Source organism: Mus musculus, chromosome 13 (assembly GCF_000001635.26).
Source record: "Mus musculus strain C57BL/6J chromosome 13, GRCm38.p6 C57BL/6J".
In the NCBI taxonomy this organism is placed as follows: domain Eukaryota; kingdom Metazoa; phylum Chordata; class Mammalia; order Rodentia; family Muridae; genus Mus; species Mus musculus.
This window is the reverse complement of record NC_000079.6, coordinates 83,426,645-83,447,394: the sequence shown is the minus strand read 5'-3', so window position 1 is coordinate 83,447,394 and position 20,750 is coordinate 83,426,645. Positions and strand designations below refer to the sequence as shown.

Sequence of the window (20,750 nt, the reverse complement as noted above, 5' to 3'; positions counted from 1 at the left end):
ACACAGTTGGTACCTAGAGGCAGGAAGCGAGTTGAAGCAGCTCTGCTTGAGAACTTTAGGGCAAGATAGTGGTATATTCAAAGACGAAAAAAGGCAGACAGATTGTGTTGTACTTGAAGAATAATACATGGTCCATGTGACAATAAATATTAAGCACGGAGACAGAAGCTGAAGTGTTGATGTTCCTTGATGTATAATAGGATTACACCCCCAAATAGTTATTGGTATGTACTTTAAGTTGACAATAGGTTGGAAATGTATTTGATATACTATCCCCCTGAACATTTTATCTGGGTTAACAACATTGCCTTGTAGAGTAGAGGCTATTCATACCTGTAGTTACATGGCCAGCGAGGACTTCAGTTCTGCTGTAGAAGTCTAGCCTGCCGGGAAGGTTGAAGTTCAAAGAATGTTTTCATGGAAAATCTGGAAAATTGTAAAAAGAACCATCAAAATTAGGGAACCTCTGTAGTTAAACTGTTTGGAATTTTTGGTAGCTATACCTTGAACATTGGCTTTAGGATTGTGACGAGGCCGGTGAAAGGGAATGTGATGACTTAGAATGCTCCATTCACATAGACGAATAAAGCATTGACACTGTGCAGTGTTAAACTGTTATCTGCTGCTCGAGGATGTCTCTAGATGTAAAGGGATTTGGTTGACATCTATATATTTACAATGTATTATGTTTTTTAAGATACAAGGAATTTTACTACATTTTTTTAAAAAGGAGTCTAACTCATGTTTAGCCATTTTAGAAAAACTTGAATGAGAAATAGGAAAAAATCTTAAGTGTTTCTTTTGTTTTGTATTGTTTTTTAATTTTCACTGGTTATGAGACCACCTTCTCACTACATACATCAGCAAGCAAAGTTTGCTTTCAGCGGTGGAAATTTCATTATCACATCTAATTCTGGTTTGGTAGCACATTAAACTTTCAAGCAGTTAATGACTCTGGTTTTCTTTCTGTTCAGCTTTACCCTTCATAAAAGCACCGGTAAACGGAAAGAAATGACAGTGAGACTGAATTATGAACTTTAAAGAGTTGAGAACAAGTCATTGCCTGTACTGTGAGAGCTGCTTGCTTTGCTCTGGATTAACTGTCTGCAATAGGTCATCGGTGAGTCCTGTGTACCCTGGAGAAGATCATTGTAAGAAACAGGCTGAGGAATTCTGCAAGAGGAGGCAGGGGACTCAGGAATGAAAACCTCTTAGATACCCAAACTGTCTTCAAAAAATGACTCAAATCCTATATGCATTTCCATTATTTTCTAGATATCATAATTTTGACAAATAATAAAATAGTGTGTGCATACATGCTTTTATGTTTGGGAAATGTCCATATTATTGTTCAAAGAACGTAAACACAAAATTCATGTATTGACAGAAGCTAGAATTAGTTGATTGCTTCTTCCTGCAATGTATATGCTTTTATTCTTCTCTTTTAGATGAAACCAAGGCTCTGAGAAGTCAGGTAATTTGTAGGACAGATATAACTAAAGTAAGTTTTTTTAAAAGCAACAAAATAGTAAAATATTAAGACTGACCTCACTGTGTCCTGCTGTAGTTTGCTTTTTAGTGACAAACACAAGGACCAATGCAACTTGAGGATGGAAGTGGATGTTTCATCTTTCAACTTGCAGGTTCATTCATTATTGAGGGGAGTCAGAGGAAGACATTAAACAGAATTTGAAAGAGAAGCAACAGAGGAATGCTGCTTACGAATTCCCTCACTGGCTTGTGCTCATCCACCTTTCTTATACAGCCCAGGTTCAGCTTACATGTGACACTACACATAGTGAGATGGGCTGGTCTTCACAAGCCAATCAGCAATCAAGACCGTTCACCACACACATGGACACAGGCTAATCTGATCTGAAAAACCCCTCAGCTGAAACCCTCCTCCTTTTCCCACACAGGGCTATTGATTATGGCAATATGACATTAAAATTAGTGAGTAGATATTCTAAAGTCGAAGGTTTACTTGCTCTCCTGCTTCCTCCTTTGCCTTTAGCCTGTCTATCATAGTCAAGGATTTTACCAAGAACACACAACAAAATGAGCAAAAATTGACTTCGGAATGCTTACAGGGATACTACATAGCCCAAATGAAGACCAATGTAAGTAAAAATATAAAGCTAGATATGAGTTTAATAACAATGATGACTAAATTTCTTAGCAGTTATGCTCAAGGAGGATGAAAGCAGTCAGTGTACAAGCTACTAATCTAACAATTACCCCCAAATAACAACATAAAGTGTGTTTCATACGATGGCCTATGTTAGCACATGTGGTACAGGTTTCTGGTGGCCTGGTTTAATTTCTTGCTTTATGTACAGGCTTGCACACTCGCCTCAGTGTGAACAGATCATTGAAGATCAGAATGAATATTTAGTCTCGGGAGAACCGGTCTTTCATCTTTTTGTCATGACTATCATGTGAACGAGCTGATTAAATAAATCTACTGAGAGTGTTTACACTTCACATATGTTAGGGCCACATAGGAGTGTTTTTTCTAGAATACTGGCTTCTCGCTTTAGGTTTGACTGTCATGATTTGTTTATTATTATCAACATTATCCATGAAAATAACCTCTTTCTGCATACTCATAAATGGCAACAACTTTATAACTCTAAATCGCTTTATTTAGACCTTTGCATATTTTACAAATGGTCCCTGTGCAGTTGGGACACTTGTCATTACAGCGGAATCCCATGTCTTTTTTTTTTTTTTTTCTTTTTTTTTTTTTTGGTTAGTTGAGGTGACTCAAGGTGACCAATCATTAGGGAAGAGCTTGCAAGCAAAGCATGCTCTAGGAAATAGAGAATCATGGTTCAAGTCCCCCCATACAGGGTTTAAATAGAGCTCAGACTTGCTTTTAATCTTAAAAGAGGAACCTCTGCTTTGTTTGGTTGGATTGTTGGGTTGCATAATAGTAGTGCAGCAGAACTTAAGACTGCCTTGAGAGAGATATGCTACAGTGAACGATACTGATAGAAAAATTGTCACCTGAATTTTTGATCTTAGCCATTCTGACTGGTGTGAGGTGGAATCTCAGGGTTGTTTTGATTTGCATTTCCCTGATGATTAAGGATGTTGAACATTTTTTCAAGTGCTTCTCTGCCATTCGGTATTCCTCAGGTGAGAATTCTTTGTTCAGTTCTGAGCCCCATTTTTTAATGGGGTTATTTGATTTTCTGAAGTCCACCTTCTTGAGTTCTTTATATATGTTGGATATTAGTCCCCTATCTGATTTAGGATAGGTAAAGATCCTTTCCCAATCTGTTGGTGGTCTTTTTGTCTTATTGACGGTGTCTTTTGCCTTGCAGAAACTTTGGAGTTTCATTAGGTCCCATTTGTCGATTCTCGATCTTACAGCACAAGCCATTGCTGTTCTGTTCAGGAATTTTTCCCCTGTGCCCATATCTTCAAGGCTTTTCCCCACTTTCTCCTCTATAAGTTTCAGTGTCTCTGGTTTTATGTGAAGTTCCTTGATCCACTTAGATTTGACCTTAGTACAAGGAGATAAGTATGGATCGATTCGCATTCTTCTACACGATAACAACCAGTTGTGCCAGCACCAATTGTTGAAAATGCTGTCTTTCTTCCACTGGATGGTTTTAGCTCCCTTGTCGAAGATCAAGTGACCATAGGTGTGTGGGTTCATTTCTGGATCTTCAATTCTATTCCATTGGTCTACTTGTCTGTCTCTATACCAGTACCATGCAGTTTTTATCACAATTGCTCTGTAGTAAAGCTTTAGGTCTGGCATGGTGATTCCGCCAGAAGTTCTTTTATCCTTGAGAAGACTTTTTGCTATCCTAGGTTTTTTGTTATTCCAGACAAATTTGCAAATTGCTCCTTCCAATTCGTTGAAGAATTGAGTTGGAATTTTGATGGGGATTGCATTGAATCTGTAGATTGCTTTTGGCAAGATAGCCATTTTTACAATGTTGATCCTGCCAATCCATGAGCATGGGAGATCTTTCCATCTTCTGAGATCTTCTTTAATTTCTTTCTTCAGAGATTTGAAGTTTTTATCATACAGATCTTTCACCTCCTTAGTTAGAGTCACGCCAAGATATTTTATATTATTTGTGACTATTGAGAAGGGTGTTGTTTCCCTAATTTCTTTCTCAGCCTGTTTATTCTTTGTATAGATAAAGGCCATTGACTTGTTTGAGTTTATTTTATATCCAGCTACTTCACCGAAGCTGTTTATCAGGTTTAGGAGTTCTCTGGTAGAATTTTTAGGGTCACTTATATATACTATCATATCATCTGCAAAAAGTGATATTTTGACTTCCTCTTTTCCAATTTGTATCCCCTTGATCTCCTTTTGTTGTCGAATTGCTCTGGCTAATACTTCAAGTACTATGTTGAAAAGGTAGGGAGAAAGTGGGCAGCCTTGTCTAGTCCCTGATTTTAGTGGGATTGCTTCCAGCTTCTCTCCATTTACTTTGATGTTGGCTGATGCTGGCGAGGATGAGGAGAAAGAGGAACACTCCTCCATTGTTGGTGGGAGTGCAGGCTTGTACAACCACTCTGGAAATCAGTCTGGCGGTTCCTCAGAAAACTGGACATAGTACTACCGGAGGATCCAGCAATACCTCTCCTGGGCATATATCCAGAAGATGCCCCAACAGGTAAGAAGGACACATGCTCCACTATGTTCATAGCAGCCTTATTTATAATAGCCAGAAGCTGGAAAGAACCTAGATGCCCCTCAACAGAGGAATGGATACAGAAAATGTGGTACATCTACACAATGGAGTACTACTCAGCTATTAAAAAGAATGAATTTATGAAATTCCTAGCCAAATGGATGGACCTGGAGGGCATCATCCTGAGTGAGGTAACACATTCACAAAGAAACTCACACAATATGTATTCACTGATAAGTGGATATTAGCCCCAAACCTAGGATACCCAAGATATAAGATATAATTTGCTAAACACATGAAACTCAAGGAGAATGAAGACTGAAGTGTGGACACTATGCCCCTCCTTAGATTTGGGAACAAAACACCCATGGAAGGAGTTACAGAGACGGAGTTTGGAGCTGAGATGAAAGGATGGACCATGTAGAGACTGCCATAGCCAGGGATCCACCCCATAATCAACATCCAAACGCTGACACCATTGCATACACTAGCAAGATTTTATTGAAAGGACGCAGATGTAGCTGTCTCTTGTGAGACTATGCCGGGGCCCAGCAAACACAGAAGTGGATGCTCACAGTCAGCTAATGGATGGATCATAGGGCTCCCAATGGAGGAGCTAGAGAAAGTAGCCAAGGAGCTAAAGGGATCTGCAACCCTATAGGTGGAACAACATTATGAACTAACCAGTACCCCGGAGCTCTTGACTCTAGCTGCATATATATCAAAAGATGGCCTAGTCGGCCATCACTGGAAAGAGAGGCCCATTGGACTTGCAAACTTTATATGCCCCAGTACAGGGGAATACCAGGGCCAAAAAGGGGGAGTGGGTGGGCAGGGGAGTGGGGGTGGGTGGATATGGGGGACTTTTGGTATAGCATTGGAAATGTAAATGAGTTAAATACCTAATAAAAAATGGAAAAAAAAAAAAAGAAACATAGCAAAAAATTGACTCCTAAAAAAAAAAAAAAAAAAAAAAAAAAAAAGAAAAAGAAAAATTGCTTTTCTTCTTTATTAAAGATAATTAAATTTAAACTTGCTGTTAGGAAAGCCATATCCACAATGACTTTGGCTAGGATTTGTTTGTAAAGAAATATCGTCCATTTAGCAAAACAGAGAGAAGTATCAACATTATCTTACATCCATTCTAAATCTAACCTTCTCCTGTATGTTAGAGAATGAAGCTTCATAAAAACAGTTAAGTAAAGTAGGTCAGAGATAGCAAGGTGGCAATTAAAATGACTATGTCAATTATTTGCTTAAGTTATTTTCTAATATTTCACACTGTAGGATCTTTCATATAGAACTCCCATTTTATTCTATTATAAAAAGAAAACTATTTTTCAACGTAAAAAAACTATTATAGAATCCTTTAAAAGATGATGAATGGGAAAAATTAGAAAAAGAAATAAGAAAAAATACCATAAAGCTCTCATTTAGAATTATCTCCAATTAAATTATCAAGTAGTAGTTGGTTTGCTAAAGAACATTAATATGTTAAAAGAGAACTTTGTGTCCTTCAAGTTTCTCTTCTCCTTGGCTGGGTAATGTGCTTCTTCCAATGGTTGGTTTTCTGATGCACTTTATACTTCTAATGTTTCTACTGTTACATCTTCCTTTCTTAAGCCTAGATTAGCCTACTAATTTCAAAATACGTATCTATCACATGTGCTAGGATACCAAGCCTACGCAAGCAGAGATTGTTACAAATGATATGACCAGGGCACCCTGCCTACTTAGCTGCCCTATCTGCTCCTTAGACCTGAACCTATGAGTCGTCCTAAAAGAAAAAAAGAAAAAAAAAACCATGCACTTTGAATGTACTACTGCACCCTAAAATAGGTTATTTTCTGCTTTCTAGTGCTAGTAACTCTCTTCATGGCTTTTTGGATCAAGTTCACATGAGATAATGAAAATCCATTTGGCAATGGAAATCATTAGGTAGAAGGTTCAAAACATGAAAAGACTGACAAAAATCCCAGACTCAAGATATGGTGTACTAAGGTTCATTGGTATGTAGTGTCTAAAATTTGTCAAGGCAAGTATATTTGGCCAGCTTTCACTCTGCACCGTGATGCTTGACTTTGTCTACTTTAAGAGGGAAGTCACATTCAGGGCACCAAGCTGGGACGAGAGGTGCTGGTTTTTACAGTGTGGATCCTGTGAAGAGAAGCAGGTCTTCCCTGCATGAGGAGAGCAAGGACAGGCCCAGGGCTGCTTTCTGGATGAGGTTGCAGCTGAGTCTTGGGTCTAACATCTTAGGTTCTGTGGGTTAAAAGGGATGGGTCATGTGGGGAGAAGGAAGGTGTCCTAGACAAGGTGGTCCTTGAGGTATTTCCAGAGGGAGAATCCCAGCAAATGCCACAAGCCCATTCTTCCACTACTTCGTGAACATGCTTAGTTTAGGAAGGAATTCTGAAAGCTTGTAACACCCAGCGCCTTTTATTTGTCAATTCCATTGTATAGTAGATCTTCAGCTATAGCAGCATCAAGGTTGCTTAGTGATCTGATTGCATGTGATTTATATATTTAATTAACCTGAAAGAACAGGATTTTATAGTGTTTGCTATTAAAAATAGATGCTATCCTTAGAAAAACAAGCTGTTTCCTTTCAGACATAATTTATAACCAGAATCTTGGATTACTACAGAAATTTCCTTTTGTGTAAATTGACTGAAACCGATATTACAATGACCTTTTTTTTTTTTTTAAACAGTTTTCCGGACCTACACTCTGTTCACACGAGGCAGAAGCTGTGGGTCTTCTGTCACATGTAGAATTTGAGATCCTTTTGAAAGCATAAGTAGAAGATTCAAATTATTTTACAACTGGTGAGTCATAAATTCTCTTTGCACATCTGTGCTCCTTTACTGTGCTACTTCTGAACTGTGGGAGAAATTAATGAAGTACTAGCTCCATGCTTCTGCAGCAAAGCAAGCTAGGAAAGGCTGCAGCTACCAGCCCAGGTCACCCAAGCCCTCAGTTTCAGGCTGCTATGTTATTTACTAAATGTCACCCTGTGCCTCAGGATCCTTCTGTATTTCTGCTCACAGTGATAAAAGGTGGAATTCTCGTAAGCTGTGTCCATGGTAGGCAGAAAGAATAAGGAGAAGAAAAGTGGCCAGTGTCTGAACTAGGTGGGATGGCCCCATGCAGCTGCTGCTGCTTGCCTTTTATTGGTAGACTGCAGCCACTGGAGAGTCAATGTTCAGGTAGACTGGGAAGCACAGGTCTAAGCCCATCACAGTGTAATCCCCTACAGTACTGCAGTCTTTCAGCATGGCAGGAAGAGTCAATGAAAATTAGGGAGACAAAGGATCATCTCCATTACAAGTCTTAGCATAGCCAACAAATTCAGATCAGAGCTTCATATAAACCAACTAAAAGCCCATGTCAAAAAGACAATGCTTGCAGGGTAGTTAGACTCATTGTTTAGCTTTATTATGCTGTGATGGTCTCTCACCTATTTTTTGGTTGACTTCATCTGAACTACTCTGAGGTCACTAAATAAAATCTAGAGCAGCCATTTGAAGAAGGTTCTATTCCCAACCCTGCTATGTTATGACCTAGAGTAAATGTATTTGGGTTTTAGACAGACTATATTAGTAAATTGTAGTTGTGCCCCTAAAGCTGTGAAGCTTTTTGTGAAAAGAGCTGGTGCTGTGTGATGCTTGCACTGACAGACTGAAAGCATTGCAAGTAAATGTGGCAGTGGCAGTTCTGAAGGCTAGATACACTCAAAGACATTCTGAGCATCTTTCTGACTATGACATTTCATGCATCATCATTAAGGGAGAGACTGGACCTAATTGTTCAGAGAAACCATATGGTACCATTTAGGATAACTCTAGTCATTGCTGTAGCTATATATGAAACAGACTTTCAAAATATTGTCCTCTTTTGCTTCATCATATAAATTATTATTCCTTTCTTATTTATTTATTTGCATGAGGCTTTGTTTTGTTTCTCACATTCCTCTCAAAACATGGAAATGGTGTGAGGCTCTTGGGAAATTCTCAGAAGTTTACAATTTCAATTTTTGCATTCTTTTCCCAGTTGTCTTTGGCTTCCAATGTGGATATTTAGCTTTTAAAAAACCTACCTAATTCATAAATCACTTTTTTGCAACCCTACATATAGACTATGAGGAGAGTGACAATGTTTTCTTTCAAAGGTGATAACAAGAGGAGACCAGTGAAATATCAAATATGAGTTGAAAAACAAAAGAGCTGAGAGACACCCACAACTGAGCATGTGGATTGAGCACTAGATGGGTGATTGGCCATATCCAGACACTCCAGCCAATGTCCAACCACATAAAAGACCAGGGACTACAGTTTTTTTTCTGTTTAGTATATAAAGAAAGAATTGAATTTTCAATCACTCTATAAAGAGGTAAAAATATCCTGATTTATTGCATTGTTTCAGCCCTTTATATAGGGAGGTTTTATGAATAAAGGACATTTGCGAATGAATATAGAACATGCAGAACATTCACATTTTGGGGGGTCTGAACCCAATGGAGTACTTACAAACTGTACGTATTTCTAGCACACCAGTTAAGCTCACCAAGAATGGTTTTTAATTTTAGCCTAATGTACATAAAATTTGAAACAAAAATTTTTAAGTTTTTTTCACCACAAATTTGCTTGCTAAATCAAGACTTAATGAAATATTTCCTTTTTCTGACATTACAAGTTTTAGAATTAATACTTTAGATATCTCAAAGATTTCACAACTGATTTAAAAACTAAAATGACTGCATTTTAATGGCCATTTGCATAAGAAAGCATATTGGAGAACTTTGGTTTTCATTGCTGAACAAAAAAAGCCCCATATGCTTGCCTGGTTATTATAACCCATTATTTGGAGGGTCTGGCACTCATATGAATGTATATGTTTTAGCCATTCATTGTTTTGAGATTTATTTATTATTATTTTATGTGTATGAGCCGTTGTCTCAATTTATATCTGTGCAACATGTGCATGCAATGCGTAAGGGTGTTAGAAGAGGGTGTCAGATCCCTGTGACTAGAATTATAGTCAGTTGTGAGCCGCCATGTGGTGCTAGGAATTGAGCCCTGGTCTTCTGGAAGAATAGCCAGTGTTCTCAGTCACTGAGACATCTTTCAAGCTTCTGGTCATTCATTTTTGAAATACAGGTAGAAGGAGATGGGAAGATGGCTCAGTTGGTAAATTGCAAACATGAGGATATTCGTTAGGTATTCAGTACTCGCACACACAGACATATAAAAGCTGGGTGTGGCAACACATGCCTGTAGTCACAGTGCTGCTGAAGGAGACAGAAGGATCTCTGGGCTTGCCCAGGTAGTCTGTGTTGGTGAGCTCAAGGTTCAGTGACAGACCTCGTTTCACAAGGAATGGGAAGAACACTTGCCATTGACCTTTGGTATCTACATACATGTACACATATGCTCACATACATAAAGAAAACATTTCTTTAACATGTACAAAGAGGAAAGACTTGAAAGATATTCACTACTTTGTTGTTTAAATTACGGTGAAACAGATCTGTCAATAGTTTGTATCTTCCTTTCTGCTTGAAAAAACATGGCGTATAATGTTATCACATTGCCACAGGAAAAGTACCTAAAGTATATTTATGAAAAATAACTTTCCTGCATGAAATGATGACAAAGTACTTTATAATATCACATTCAAAACTGTGCAGCTACCTATGAATCTTCTAGAGATTAGCAGACCAGATGAAAAGCCCACAGACCACAATGCTTCTCTGGGTATACTCTCCACAGTCAAGTAGCCTCTGCTACTCCTGTGTGGTGTTCTCGTGCTCTGGGACAGCTAGCCAATGAACAAAGCCCTGGCTTTCTCAGTTTCTTTTGCTCCAGGTTTCCCAGTAAACAGATAGTTTTTTCTTTCCTCTCACTCCCCTCACCCCCTCCCTTTTTTTTTCTAAAAATGTTTTTCTCAGTTCTTTGAGAATTTCGAACAACACATTTTGAACCTGATCCTCCTACTCTGCCAAGGTCCACTCTGTTTCCCTATCCACCCAAATTTGTGTTGACTTTTTGAATCCATCATGTAAAGTTTGTTGCCTAGTCTTTGTGATGCATGACCTTCACTCCAAAGTGGTCTCTCCAACAGGAGCAATACCATTAAAAACTATGATTATGCCTCTCCCAGCAGGTATCCACTGCCAAAACTCTTTAGCAAAGGGTGGACTTCATGCCCATTTCCTCTCTGGACTACTGTGGACTCATTGTGCAGCTGCCTTGTGGTGTTCAGAACACAGTGTCTTTATAGTCATTCACTTCCGATGGCTGTTACAGTCATTCTGCCCCTCTTTCACTATGATCCCTGAGCAGGAGGTGAAGAGGTATGATATAGTGACTTGTTTTGGCTGGATAGTCTCAAATTTCTTAATTTTCATATCTTGATCAATTGTGGGTCTCTGTGTTAATCAGTATGCACTGCCAGAAGAAGCTTTTTCTGATAAGGGTTGATAGATATATTAATCTATGGTATAAGGATAGATCATAAGGAGCTTGCTTAATGTCATGACCCTTTCTTTTTTTTATTAGATATTTTCTTTATTTACATTTCAAATGTTATCCCCTTTCCTGGTTTCCCCTCTGAAAACCCTCTCCTTCTAGACCCCCCTCCTCCTGCTCAGCAACCCACCTTCTTTAGTGAAATGGTGGGCATAAGGGTCTCCTAGGACCTAGGGCCTGCTTAGCTCCAGGTTTTCATCCTTAATAAAAGTGCAAGTTGACGGGCAGTGGTGGTGCAGGCCTTTAATCCCAGCACTTGGGAGGCAGAGGCAGGCAGATTTCTGAGTTCGAGGCCAGCGTGGTGTACAGAGTGAGTTCCAGGACAGCCAGGGCTACACAGAGAAACCCTGTCTGGAAAAAAAACAAAAGAAAACAAAACAAAACAGAACAAAACAAACAAACAAACAAACAAAAACCAAACCAAACCAAACCAAACCAAACCAAGTACAAGGACATATCTTGCTGATATTGGATATTATTTGCCAACAACTCTAGATGATGCAATCCATTTCTAGCACCTATCTATCTATCTATCTATCTATCTATCTATCTATCTATCTATCTATCTATCTATCTATCTATCTATTCATTCATTCATGAGTTTTTAGTGTCTAGTAGAGGTATTGTTACCCCTTCATAGAATAACTCAATTTAAATACTATATATATATATACATACATATCTATATGTGTATATTTTAGGATATATTCTACCATATTTCTATTTTTTTTTTGTAATTCAGGACTAAATCAAAAGCAATTGAAACTTTAAAAGCAAATTTAACAATGGGTGATAATTCAAGCTCTATTAGCTAGGTTTATGGCTAAAAGCTACAGAGAATCTGGAATTGGCAAGAGTTTAGGTTACTGCTAGCTGTTTATTATGTCTGTGATCATATGATGAGAATATGCAATTTAGAGTGAAAATGTATATGGTCCCCCAAAGCCTAGGAGGAAAAGATTCATAACCATTTAAGTAAGAAGTGTGTTTTAGTCAGTTTTTAAGAGCAGTTTCAGCTTGGCCCAAACTGACCCCATCATTTTCTTTCCCAAACATATTCGTTTCCCTGGTTCCTTATCTAACCTTAACTATGACAACCCATTAGCTGATTCCTCCAGTTTCTTTACTCTTTGGCCTAAATGATTTTTCTGAAACTTCAATTTGATCAAGACTCCCACTTGCTCAAATTTCTGAAGTTTACTTTCATCACCTCCAGGGTGAAAATTTAAACACTGTCTCTGAGACTGCTGACCCCCAAGCTTCCCTCCCAGGCTCTAGCTACCTCAAGCCTGATGCTTCACGGACTCAGCATTTCCTGCTTCAACATCTGTGGTTTATATGAATTATGCTACAGAAAAGTTGAACTTAATGCTTCCTACTCTGTCTTATTTTAAGGAAATTAAGAGAATCTGAGAATATCCCAAGGGTTTATTTTTTTACAAATGATTGGATAAGAAATTAAAAAACAAGTAATATTTTGGGGGAGGGTAGGCTGATAATTCTTATTTATTTTTTCAATATTATAATTACATCATTTTCCCTACCTCTTTTCCTTCTTGTTTACAACATCTTGGTCTTTTTCAAATTCATGGCCTCTTTTTTTCTTTAATTGCTGTTATGTACATATATGATTTTTAATATTTACATACACACATATTGTCTGTATTTCCTATAAGTCAAAAGCTACCATTAATACCATTTATTTAATAGTTTTCTAATAGTTTCTCCATATCTGAGAATGCCTTTGGAGAATATAGCCATATGAAAAAAATTGAATAGAATTTAAGAATTACTAAAATTCAAATAACCATCAAACCAAGATTAGGGGCTTCTTACTGACGTCTTCTAATTCTCTTTCAATTCTCAATAGGATTGAGGATCATGTTATGACCATGAGCCCAGGAAACTCTTACGACCCCACAGTTTATATCACATAAACACAGACCTTAATTTATAGCAACTTCCATCCAAACTGCGTCATCCACTTTCTCCAGTTAGTCAAAGAACTGTTCAGCAACTTTTTATTTTAAACCTGAAAAATCGAGGTTCACTAAGCCTCTTAAATCACTCTGACGAACCTTAATTATGGCCAGTAAAAGCCATCATACAATGGAAACAAATTTATCTTGGTTCAGGCATCAGTCATTCAGGTCTAAAAGCTTCCAGTCACAATATCACAGAACTAATTACTTAGTGGTAAAGGTAAGTGATCAAGAGATAATTTTAGATCAATGTTATAAGTGCCAATATATATGCATGGCTCAAAACAAATTTGCATTAGTCAGGCTATGGAATGGGGGAAGACAAGAAATATCTTACATAAGATCCCAGTGTCTCAAACAGGTGTGCAAAGAACAAGCTGAAATTCTGCAAACAACTGAAGTAAAAAGGTAGGAATCTGGGAAGACTAGAGAGTGTGTTAGGGTCAGCAGTAGGACATGATGTACTACAGTTGTAACTGAAGAGCACAAGATTAAAAAGAAGGCAGTATGATGGAGGGAGAACAGAGAACAAAAGCAGAGGGAAGACTGTAATTTTGACCCTAGATTAAATTATTTAACTTAACATTGATTTACTAAAATCCAGTAGAACATTCAGTATTATAGCTTTTATGGTCAGAATTAGTTTTAGTATGAAGGATGGATTAGCGGGGTATGAAAGAAGGGGCATTGTAGACTAAAGTGGCACTTGCCAGTCCCTCTGTGGTCTGACAAGGGCTTTCAATAACCCAGTGCACAATGTTATTTTGTTTTGTCATTTCCTCTAGACTTGTAAATAACTTCTTAAAGCAAAGGTGTGGCCTTTTAACATTTCTTTCCCTGGTGCTTAGAATCCCATTTCACATATAGTAAATTTGTGAAGCACAAGAACAGTTTTCTTTCTTTTTTTTTTATTACGTATTTTCCTCAATTACATTTCCAATGCTATCCCAAAAATCCCTCACACCTTCCCCCCCCCCAACTCTCCTACCCACCCACTCCCATTTTTTTGGCCCTGGTGTTCCCCTGTACTGGGGCATATAAAGTTTGCCTGTCCAATGGGCCTCTCTTTCCAGTGATGGCCGACTAGACCATCTTTTGATACATTTCTTAAAGTGTGTTAGGGAAGCTATCTAAATAAGCTAAACAAGCCGGAGGAGCTGAGTTCGTTTCCCCAGAGACAGGATATAATATACAAACAAGTAACATAATATGGACTTATCGGGTTATATTTAGAAATGTATATGAGCATACACATGTAATAACTATTCAAAGGAAGGAGGCAGGCATATGAGAAGGTTTGAAGGGAGAAAAGAAAAGGGGGAAATGATCTAATTAAATTATAATCCCGGAAATAAACATCAATAAGAACATTAAAGCCAGGTGTGGTGGTATGTGTATCCCAGAGCTGAAGAGGCAGAGCTAAGCAGGTCTTTCAGGTTTAGTGATCGGATCATCTAATTTACCCAGTGAACACTTGGTCAATGAGTGAATCTGTCTCAAAAAAACATATTGTGAATGGCTCCTGAGAATACATGCATGTGCACACTTATCTATATGTGAGCACACATGAGCATGTAACACATGCATGCTATTTATGAAGATAAGTTACAAAACTATGTGTATGTTATAATTGTTGAAGTGATTTAATTCTGAGCCCTAATGAAGAAATTCAGAGTATAATTTTTGTTTTAAGTAACTGATTTATTTTTATATCCTGACCACAGTTTTTCCTCTCTCCTCTTCTCTCAATCCTTCCCACCCACCTCCTCTACCCCCATCCAGTCCTCCCCTTTCTCTTCAGAAAAGGGGAGGTCTCCAGTGAATATCAAGCTGCCTTGAAATATTAAGTTGTAGTAAGGTTAGGTGCATTGTCTACTATCCAGGCTAGAAAAGGCATCCCAGTATGTGGGAAGGGTCTTAAAGACAGGCAAGAGAGTCAGAGACAGCCCCCACTCCTGCTTTAAGGAGTCCCACATGAAGACCAAGCTGCACAACTGTTACATATGTGGAGAGGACCTAGGGTGGTCTCATGCATGTTCCCTGTATGGCAGTTCAGTCTCTGTGGGCCTTTATAGTGCAAAGTTAATTGATTCTATAGGTTTTCTTGTGGTGTCCTTTACCCCTCTGGCTCCTACAATTCCCCCTTTCTGCAGGATTCCCTAAGCTCCACCTAATGTTTGGCTGTTGATCTGCAACTGATATTATAAGTTGTTGGGTGAATCCTCTGTGATAATGACTATGCTAGGCTCCTGCCTTCAATTATAACAGAACATTATTAATAGAATCAGGGGTGGGCTTCCTCATACTGATGGATCTCATACTGGACCAGTTATTGGTTGGCCATTTTCTCAATTATTCCTCTTTATTCCTGAACACATTTTATATACTACAAATTGTAGGTCAAAGGTGTTTGTTTGTTTGTTTGTTTGTTTTTTCTTTTTGTTTGTTTTTGCTGGTTGGTGTGCCATTCCCTCCACTGGAAGTCTAGCCAGGTTACAGGAGATGGCTGATATCTCCTATATGGTTCAGGCTCTATATCCTCCATTGCTAGGAATCTTACGTTGGGTTACCCTTATAGATTCCTGGGAGTTTCCATCATCTTAGCTTTCTATCTTGTCCCAGAGATCACTCCCCGACCCAATTCCAATTCTCTATATCAGTAACTCTACCTCTATTTTCCCCCACCTGATCCCTTCTGTTTTCATCCCCACACCTACTCCCATCCATTTCCCCACAGTGTTTATTCTACTTCCCTTTCTCAGTGAGATTCATGTATTACTTCATTGAGCCACAGATAATGATTTTTTTCTGTGAAAATACTTATTGTTAAAGTTTCTTTATGCTATTTGATATGTGTATTTATGTATATTTATAATATGAATATTTATAATAAGTACATAGATGATGAAACAGTCAAATTAATGTTTAACTTCAAAATAAAATGACCCACTGTTTCTCTGTGGGCCAAATGTGCACTAGTTTGTTTTTCCATCACAGTAACAAGAAGTATGTACTGTCATGTCATTCCTGGTATATAAAATAGCATGCACAATTACTTTGTATGAACAACTAGAAAATAATGAATTCAGTTCTTGCTTTTGGATTAGATTCTGATCTATTTTGAGTAGATATCTAAAGTGAATTCTCCAGCATTTCCATTAGTTTTTTAGACAGTAAAATAAGACTCTGATCACTTAAATAATCTCACTTCAATCATGAACATTACTAGGTCCAAGAAGTAATCAGTAGTCCTAACTTATTATCAAGAGAGCATCTATCATTCCCATCTTGGTTCTGATGCATGTAGGTGTACATATGTGTTGCCTATATGTGTTATAAATACTCATTAATGTGAATGATGTGCATGAGTGAATGTGAAATCAGAGGGTGGTATTACATGTCTATCTCTGTTGTTCTCCATCTTATTATTCATCCATTTATTTACTCCTGGTACAGCACTTTAAATGGAACCCATAGCTCACTGATTCAGTCAGACTAACTAACGAGATCCAGCATTCTAATTATGTTCTCTCCGGTTAGAGTTGCAGGTACAGGCTGCCATAGCCAACTTTTACACACGTTCAGAGGATCTGATGTCATGTCATTATGCTTGTGCTGCAAGCTCTTTACCTACTGTTGGAGTCACCTCCCCAGTCAGTTTCACTGACAGTTGGAGAAGGCACAGATACTGAGGGGAAGGTTTTTTTATGACATGTATGTACTGATCAGACAAATAGGTCACTTCCGTGTCCATTGATCAGATAAATGGGTCTTCCCTTGATTTTTAGGGGTCATTTAAAACTTAGAATTTCTCTGTATCTTATTATTATGAAAAGTGAGATGTACATATCACTTTAAATTTGAATAAAACTAATTGTGGTCAATAATTAGTAAATAACTATGTAAGTAAATAATTATGGTAAAAAAATTAATTGTTTCATGGTAAATTTAAGTGCTTATTTATATTTGAGGGTATTGTAAGTGCAGCAGTGTTGATACACAGCAACATTGCTCATCATTCAAAAATGTGAAAAGACACAGAAATACATTAGATCAATGATGGCTCACCATTTCCTAAATGCTGAAGCCAGCCTATATACTTGAGGCACATAAAATTAAGACATATTGAACATGTTCAATCTTCTTAGGACTATCAATCTAGCAAAAGAATCATATGCTAATGGATGTCCAAAAGTGATCAAAATATATTAGTGTCACTATAGGAAAATCTACAAAGACTAAAGACAGAGGAAGTCTGAATAAACATTTAATTTAATCAAGAAAGGTATTGCAAAGTACATTTGAACTGTATCTTGAATGAAGATAGGACTTTTCTAAAGAGGAAGGAGGTTAGGGCTTTTCAAATCATAATAGATTAAACAATAGTAAGAAAAGGGGGCTCAGATGATGTGAAATCATAAAGAAACAGGTATGCCTGACAAACCAGATTAATGTTTCTATAAGATATTGCAGAAAAGTTCACAAATAATTTGCATTGTGCTATACATTTCTAACTTTTTTCTACAGGCCATAGGAAGTTACAACTATTTATTATCTTTTGTTTGTTTGTTTTAACATATTTAAAATATTATACACATACAGACACATATTAAAGGTGATAATGTATTTTTCATTTATTATTATTTTAAGTTAATTAATCATTACCTATTTACTTTACATACTGCTCACTGCTTTTCTCCCTGTCACTCCTTCCCACAGTCCTTCCTCCTCTGAGTGGGTAGGGGCCTCCGTATATCCCTCCACCCTGGCACTTCAAGTCTCTGTGAGGCTAGATGCTTCCTCTTCCACTGAGGCCGGTCTGTCAGCCCAGCTAGAAGAACATATCCCACATGCAGTTAACAGTTTTTGAGACAACCCCCACTCCAGTTGTTCCAGACCCACATGAAGACCAAGCTGCACTTTGTTACGTATGTATGGGGAAGCCAAGGTTGAGCCCATGTATGTTCTTTGGTTGGTAGTTTAGTTTCTGAGAGCCCCAAAGATCCAGGTTAGTTGATTCTGTTGGTCTTTCTGTGGAGTTCCTAACCCTTTAGGGACCCACAATCCTTCCTCCTGTTCTTCTGTAAGAGTCCCTAAGCTCCAGCCACTCTTTGGCTGTGTGTTTCTGCATCTGTCTGAGTCAGTTGGTGGGTGGAACATCTCAGAGGACAACTATAATAGGCTCCTTTTGACAAGTATAATAGAGTATCATTAATAGTGTCAGTGATTGGTGTTTGCCAATAGGATGGGTCTCAGTTTGGACTGGTTATTGGTTGGTCATTCCCTTAGTCTCTGCTCCATCCCCAATCCCTGCATTTCTTATAGACAGGGTAAGTTTGGGTCAAAAGTTCTGTGGGTGAGTTGGTGTTTCTATTGCTCTACTGGGGTTCCTGCCTGACCTTGACTTCTTATTAATTGAGAATTTAATACAATATATTTTGGTCATGTTACACTTCTTCCAACAACCTCTCCCAGATTCTCCCTTTTTTCTTTCCAACACATTTTTTTTTTTTGTTTTCGTTTTTTGTTTAACCCATGACATCCAAATTGTGCTACATCTACTTGTAGATGTGTTAGCACTCACTGGGGAAAGGTGACCCATCAGAGATCATGCATGTACAAAGACCTGCTGTTCTCTTTCCAAGAGAATCAAATACAAAATAAATCTCAGCTAGAGGTGGCACTTCATACCCATTTCTCTTATCCATGCTGGGATTTAATTTGGCTAGAGCCTGCACAAGTCTTATGCACACTGTCAAGATGTCAGTTCCTATGTGCAACAATCCAGTTGTGCCTGAAAAACAGTTTTCTAGTAGTCATTTACTACCTCTGGCTCTTACATTTCTGTCTCCTCTTCTATAATGATCTTCAGAGAAGAGTGGACATAATATAGATGTTCTATTTGGGGCTGACCATTCCTCAGTCTTCTATTCTCTGAAATGTGGCCAATTGTGGGTCTCTGTTAATTTATATCTACTGCCAAAAGAGATTTCTCTGATAAGGGCCTAGATCTGTAGTAATCTATGGATATAGGGATGAGTCAGCAGGATCAAGAGTCAGTTTAATATTATGTCTACCCAATGAAGTAATAGTAGATTCTCTCTTAAAACATAAAACCTGTCTAGCATAGGTTCTGGGTCATGATAATTGTCGCAGGTATGGGTTTGTTTTGTGGAGCAGACCTTAAATATAATCAGAAAGAAGTTGATTACACTCATGACATTCAAGCCACAAGTAGGCACATCTCAGCAGACTCATCATTGTTGTAGCTCTCAGGGGTCACAGTTCAGTGTGGTTTATGATTGGTCTTCTCTGGTTGTATACACAGCACATTTCAGCAATTCAACACCTAGTCAGCAGAGACGAAGCTTCCAGGTGAGTACCAGTTTGATTTATCCAGGTTCTTTGAGTCAGGATATGGTGTCTTCAGCAACATGATCATACACTGAAGTTCTGGAAGATAACTATCACAATAGTCCGTAATGTTTGGGAGCTAGGGGACCTCACTGGCCAGCAGGTCCAAAAGAGGTAACAAATCACTGGCATTGGGCTTTTTGATTGCTTGTGGTATTTAATAAGGGAATTGTTGCCATTTGACGACTATGTCCGTGTAAACATTCATATATATATATATATATATATATATATATATATTTTAATCATAGTAGATTTTCATTTGACTTTTACAAAAAGTCAAAGTGACATAGAAAGGCATACTTTTCTCCTTTTAAAAAATTAAAAGGCTCTTCAGTCTGACTCTGTTTTGTCTTTCATTTTCTCCTTTTCTGTATTTTTCTTCCTCAACTCATAATAACTCTTATTTTTACTTTATTTGTTTCATTATGGGTTCTATGATAATATGCAGAGTAACTATGCATTTAATATTCACAGCAGTTATCAACATTGTTCGCTTCACAAAGTATGCCACATTTTTAAGTGCATTTTGCTTTTTCTTTAATCAACTATTAGAACAAATGTTCTGAAATCAATAAGTTGGCTTATTGTAGGCTTTTGGGCTTATTTATTTATTTGCTTCTGAAAATTGTACCCACAGTTTCATGCATAGAAGAATTAGCCTTGAAGGCTTTAAGATGACTCTGAACTTTGACCATGAATGTTGGATCATATAAGGTTGGAGATGTCAGATTTAAAATAGGTAGAAACTGGAGGAGAAGGAAGAGGAGGAGGAGGAGGAAGGAGGAGAAAGAAGAGGAGGAAGAGGAGAAGGAAGAGGAAGAGGAGGAGAAAGAGGAGGAGAAAGAGGAGGAGGAGAATGACAAGGACAAGGACAAGGACAAGGACAAGGACAAGGACAAGGAGGAGGAGGATAAACTGAAGGGGTAGCCTCAGCCAGTGCCAACAACTTTAGCAAGGATAAGTCTCTAGTATCTAAAGCTCCCAAATAATCAGTGCATTACCATTCAAAATGTTTCAATAAAATTGTAACATCCATTACTGTTTAAAAAGTGGACATTTTAGATATTTTGGATATACAGTTTAGATAACATAAAGATGAAGGGTGTGAAAAAGGACAATTTTAGAAAGATAGCATTTCCCATTTCATCAGTTCCAAT

General features: G+C 37.9%; 1 long non-coding RNA gene across 1 annotated transcript; it reads left to right on the top strand.

Moving 5' to 3' along the window:
- Positions 1 to 986: 986 nt before the first annotated feature.
- Gm33274 lies at positions 987 to 19,714 on the top strand. Its single transcript, XR_382693.2, has 5 exons — positions 987 to 1,120; positions 2,015 to 2,120; positions 4,445 to 4,646; positions 7,378 to 7,492; positions 17,896 to 19,714. It is a non-coding gene; the product is annotated as a predicted gene, 33274 (long non-coding RNA).
- The last annotated feature ends 1,036 nt before the right edge of the window (positions 19,715 to 20,750 follow it).